This window comes from Tuber melanosporum (genome assembly GCF_000151645.1).
Source record: "Tuber melanosporum whole genome shotgun sequence assembly, scaffold_131, strain Mel28".
Classification (NCBI taxonomy): Eukaryota; Fungi; Ascomycota; class Pezizomycetes; order Pezizales; family Tuberaceae; genus Tuber; species Tuber melanosporum.
The window spans coordinates 78,122-84,406 of record NW_003298788.1 but is presented as its reverse complement, the minus strand read 5'-3'; positions in this window follow the sequence as shown (position 1 = coordinate 84,406).

The window sequence follows — 6,285 nt, the reverse complement described above, 5'->3', positions numbered from 1 at the left end:
ATTTAGGAATTGGGAGTTAATCGGTAAATATAATATTTTGGACCAGTTTTTCTCCCATTCCTACTGGGAAACTTTAACCAAACAACCGCCTGCACAAGGAATTCATCAAGGTGTTATCGGCACCCCCCCCCCCCCCCCTGCGCACTATCTATCACAAAACCCCCATGATCACCACCCCACCCTTCCAACCCTTCCAACCCTTCCACAGCATCTCACCACATAGATCTGACCCCCAAAGTCACACCCCAGCCCTCGAACCCTGCAACCCCGTTCGACACTAGCCAACCAACTCTTGCCATCACTCGATATCACTCGATATCGTGACCCGTCCCGCTCCAATCCCACCAGCATTCCCGCCCACGCGCGAGAAACGAGAGAAGCCATGGGCGCCGGAGAAGGCGCATGAGTACCGGTAGCTTCTATCAAACTATCAAAAAGGAACCACCACTGACGGATATATGATATCATACACTCGAGGAGTCCAGAACCGAAAATTAGAACCCCCAGCTTAGGAAGGACGGATGTCCTAGCGCACAACACATGACGCGCAACGCGTTTTAAGAAATAGTAGTAGTTGAATAAAAGAAGAAGAAGAAACACCCAGGGCCTAGGAGGACTAATTCGAGGCAGCGGAATATTTATTTATGATAAACCTTTTTTTCCCTCTTTTCCCTCTTCCCAGGAAATCGGCACTTGTCACATTTTATAGTGATAATACTCCGATCATATGAAGCTGCCAGGTTAACGCTGCGAGAGCGGAATGGGTACTAAGACCCTACCGCACGTCTGCAGTACTGTTGAAAAACCACCCACGGTGAAATTGAATGCTGATCAAGTGATTTTGCGTTACTATCGTAGACCGTGGATTGCGCTATGGTTCCCGAGGCTCGGGATTAGAAGGCAGGCCGGCCCGGAAGCATCCACTTTGTTCAATAATACTCCTTGCTACGGGACCGAATCTTGGAGACCGTATGGTATATTGGGCTCTACTAGTGGGTTAGAAAGTAGGTAAATTATCACACTTGCTCCACATCCGATGCTAAATACTAGGGTGAATTTTTTTCCGCTTAGACAAACCACAGGTACGAAGTCAGTTCGAGTCTCTTGTCACAGCACGACGACCACCGCAAACTGTCAACCCTAGGATATCGCTAGGACTCGCAGTTTTGCTCCACAACGTCGAACTTGGCTACAAATAAGAGCGGGAGTCTAGTGCTGTATGGTGGTTGAGGTGGCGATGGCGATGGGGAGATCTACTCCACGGTACTTGTACTAATGGATGTATTGAAGTGTGCTTGATTGCAGATACAGCCGCTCGGCAAAAGTCTTCGTGGGGCAGGGTTTCTCCTTGATGTGGATTGGGGTAGCATATGGGGGGGTATTGCGCAATCGGGATGTGTAGTGAAGAGACCTGTTCCACGGGCAAAGAGAAATACCTTTTCACGAAGACCTCTTCTGAGTGGCCGCATCTTAGCAGCGCCTTCGGCGGCTTGTGGTACTTGACTAGGGTCGTGGATTCGCCATGTTCGGGGTGGGATATGATATAAAGTACAAAGGTTAGAGGGAAAGATTTAGTTTGTTTATGAAGGGGCATCATATCTTGTATACTCTCAGGATATAAGGGCATAGTGTCTCTTCCCTAGCTATTGTTAATCTCGACATTGGTGGAATTAGTCGGATGTGTTAGAAATTGGCACATTCGATATTGGGGTGCTACTCGGATTGGGGTGGGGTGGAATGACAAATTCTCCGAAATCGTCCTATATAATAAGCAAGATTAGAAGCAAGAAACAGTAGAACTCAACTCTCCTACCTCGCAATCTTGAACCAGCTTTTCACCACCACCGATCCCAATCCGACAACCCCATATTTTGCGGGCACGGGTCAAAAAAAGTGTATATAGCCATCCGCGCTCTCAGGATGAGCAGGCAGCGTGGATACCGCATCCTGATACCTAGTTCCAAGCGGGATACCCAGCACTGCCCAATTTCCCAAATTGGCCTGGCCCAGGCTGGAACCGGGCAGGAGCAACTTGACCATATCGCTGTGGTCGAACCCTGCGGCTTAATGTAAGGGGATCGTGGAGCGCATACCCTATTGCCGCGCCTGCACACGAGCCGCTGAGGAGGCAGCGGGTAACGTGTGTACCCGGTCATGTCGGCAATTGAGAAGTCCAGGGCGCTAGATAGATTATTGGCAATTTTAAAGATTTTGGTGTGTTAGGAGGTCCTTGCAGCGGAGGTTGGGATGGGAGTGTCTCTATAGCTTGAGGAGGAGGAGGAGGTGGTGGTGGTGGAGGTGTGGACGGGGGTGTCATGTACGGGCTAGCGGACGATGATTTCGTCTTCACGCACTGCCGAAAGATATAGGGCTTTCGTACTGCGTTATTTGTTCCTTTCGAGGAATAGAATGTTGGTGAGCGTTGGGGTGAGGAGGAATACCGGACGCCGGTTTGCCTTTAGGAGGGCGCTGACGGCCCATGGACATTGGTACAATAGGAATATATGTGCACAAGGTTCTCGTCTGGTAGACTTATATAAGAAACTTTCCATCCACCGTAGGGTATTTACAATAATACCGGTAGTTCGCGATTCTTGATTTTTCGAGAGCTATGCACATCATCATCCTGGTTTGTCCGTCTCACATTTGTGCCACAACCTGCCAGATTCACACTGATGAGATATCACGTGCTTCCTCTCAACAAAAGCATCCATTGATTGATGGCTAAAGATGGTTTTAGATTAGGCTTGTCAGAAATACAAATAAATATGTGCCTTTCAGATAGGTTATCATACTCGTAGACACAAATTTTGGCTCTTGCAACGGGGAGTTCCCTCCGACCAACCAACCCCCTTTGTATGATACTCGAGTATTTCTCTCAAAATTAACTTGATTCCAAATCCTGTTAACAACCCATGATACAATCTCAGTTGTTCCACGTCCAATCACCCACCCCCCCCCTTCTCCCTGAACACCCATCCAGATCAAAGGCATAATTTAGTGAGACCACACCCCCCTCCCTTCTCAACAATTCTCCAAGAATACCGGTAACTTACTGTACCCCTCCTTCCCTATGCTCGTTCCCGTATGAGTTCTCAAAAAAAAAAAAAAAAAAAAAAAAAAAAGAGGATTTTTCACACCCGCCCTCAGCTATGAGTACTCGAGTACAGTATGAGATAAAGTCAACAACCCAAGGTGATTGGCTGAAAACACATCGCACAACACACACCATTCCGAACCGCACCGTGTAAAAGTGGGGAAGATAGGGATTACCGCACCGTTCTCAGCGGACGCAGTAGAGTTGAAAGAAAAGACTCAACGCCTTCACAGGCAGAAACACCGTTATTGTCGCATTAGGTGCGCGCATGTGGAGGAGAGACGGATCCGGGAGGGTCGACAATACTACTATCATAGTTCTTATAGCGCAATAAATAGACTAATTGTGCGAGTGTCGTTCCGACTCACCTACCGTGCCTAGACTATGTCCTCGGTGAAGCTCCTGTTTATACTTTTGCTTGCTCGGAAATCTATTATCGATTGATTTAATGTGAAGTGATTTGATGTGACTGAGGTAAGGCTGCGAATGTAGCTTTTGTATTGTTAGGAGTGGGGAGGCAGGATGACATGTTGGTTAGACTTACTACATTCAAACTCGTGTTCACGAGTCTTTAAAGAGTGTCCGATAGACTTAGCGCCGGGAACTGGATTATACGCAGTTATTAGGGAACTCTGGAGGAGGCTCCTGGCATATTAAGAAAGGATGTGAAACACTAACTGTAATACTGGGGGGTTGTTGTACTCGGGTATCGGGAGGTTTCGGAAACCCGGTGTCAAGGGTTTTCGGCAGTGGCTGTGTCCTTGCTGGTATGATGCCAGGTTAAACTTAAGGATAGAGGGTAGATAGATATTCTACTAAATTTATCAAGAAATATGGAGACAGAGCACCTACCATCGCGTATCAGGGATTGACAATATTCACTATAAGCTCTCCTAGTAGCTGGCACAAATTTGGAGTGTTTCTGCCTTTTAGGAATCAATAGATAAAGACCGAGTTCACCTGGGACCCGTGGATGTACACCTATGAGCCGCTATCATGGGCGTAATCTGCAGAAGAGAAGGTGGATAGAAAAAACAAAACAGTCCGTCGAAAAGAATGAGTAAAAAAGCGAAAAACCAGTAAATTGGTGTATCCCTCCCCCAACAAAAAATCCCATCCGACCAGAACTAGTGCGCGAAAAAGAAAAAAGAAAGCACAATATCTCTCTCCATTTCCTTTCTGGCAGAGCTCCCGTTTACCTATCTCCAAGCAAGACTTTCACCACTCCCTCATGCCCAAACGCCGCTGCAATGTGCAAGGAGGTGCGACCGCCATGATCGGCCCAATTAATATTAGCATGATTGTACAACAAGCGGCGAACAATCCTGTCATGCCCCTCGCCAGATGCCACAAGCAGAGGCGTCAAGCCACCCTTATCCACCCAATCCACATCAGCCCCAGCGTCAAGCAATAGGTTGACAATCCTCTCGCTCCCCAATTTCGCTGCGATCCCCAAGGCGGTTCTTCCATCCGAGTCATCCGAGTCAATCATAACGCGCTTCCTCAACAGGAGTTCTACCGCTCCACCCATCCCGGCGGCGGCAGCACACGCGAGCGCCGTGCGGCCCTCTTCGTTGCGACCGTCTGGGTCGATGCCGCAGTTAAGCAGAGTGTTCATAGCAGCGTAGTTCGGCCCGACCGAGGCTTCGTCGTGGAGGATTGCTTTTTGGTGCTCTTGAAGGCCCTTGGCGAGGAGGTGCTTAACCATATCGCTATTACGGCGGGATGCGGCTTGGTGGATTGCACGCTTGCCGTAGTTACTGTGCGCGGCGCAACAAGCAGCGTTGATGAGTTCAGGTTTCAGCAGGGCAGCGAAGCGACGGCTAGTTTTTAGGAGATTGTTTAGGTCCGGGGGAGATTGAAATTTAGATATTTGGAGAACGATCTCGTTCGGGAGAGCGAGGAAAGGCATTGTATTTTTTTGGTCCGTACTTTCTTGGTGGGATTTCTTGTTGATTTCTTGAGCAGAGGTAGAAGGAGGGGGAGGTAGGGAGGATGGATGAGGTGGGAGAGAAGGGGGTTTTGAAGTGCGGGAAATTCATTTTGGTTTTGACCACCCCCACCTTCTATTATTCGAACAAGGCGAGTATCCTGTTTTGGTGCGCTATGGCGGGAACAGGCAGCAAAACCCTGCTGGAGTGACACTGTCGAACATTCAAAACAGCAAATGATCGAAATCATGAGATAATAAAGCTGGACTATCACCAGTTTATGCTAAGGATAATGAACCAAAATGTAACTTGAAAATGTCATTCCTGAACCTTTCCCTCATCAAGTGATCGACCGTGTTCGTGATACGAGCAAGGATGGCCACAGGTTTCCGCTGCTTTTGATACTACCCGTACTCGAGTACGAGTACTGTACTGGGCAGAGCAGCCATAAGTTAAGGCACCACCATCATCTTTGTTGCCGGTATTCCAGGGCAATCGCACTTACAGTTCGAGCTAAGATTAAGAAATAAATTCCGGTCGCAATCAGATAGGATGGATAATAAGATACGGTAATATACATAGCATACCTTGAATAAATTACATAGACACTCCTGACTACATATTAGGCTGTTACTCTAGGCGGGCTGAAGGAAATGATCGAAGGAGCTGGATCGCCCAAGTACTGTACAGTACCAGAAAAATATCGCGCGAGTGCCATCTCATGCCCAGCGACTTGGAGATACTGTGACTTATAATTTACTATACATCCTGTTTAAGGACCACCACCACAAACCCGACGGGTGGGTTGCGATATAGATATAACTCATCAATAAATAGACTACTCAGGTCATTGGAATTACTCGGGTACCGGGTTAGTCTGTGAAGGCTAGTGTATCAGTCGATCTGCCATCAACACATATTTTAACTGATAGGAAAGTAGCAAATTATTCACAGAATTTGTTTTCTCTGGCAGGTTAAAGCGCAGGTTAGAGACTTAGAAGCAGCGAGTCGTAGCCAGTCATCAGAAGTGGTTGGAGACTAAACCTTGCCCAGGCGATTTACATATTAGCCCTGTTTGAAACGGTGGGAGTGTTTTTTGAAACGAAACCACCTCACCCACTCCCTCCAGGTTCATGGGGACGCTTGGAGGTGGGGCTATCCTACTATATACTCGAGTAGCCAGTCTTACTGAAGGGCCTGCTCTCAGAGTTACAGGAGAGGAGCTGATATTAATCTTAACTTTACAACACTGCTGAA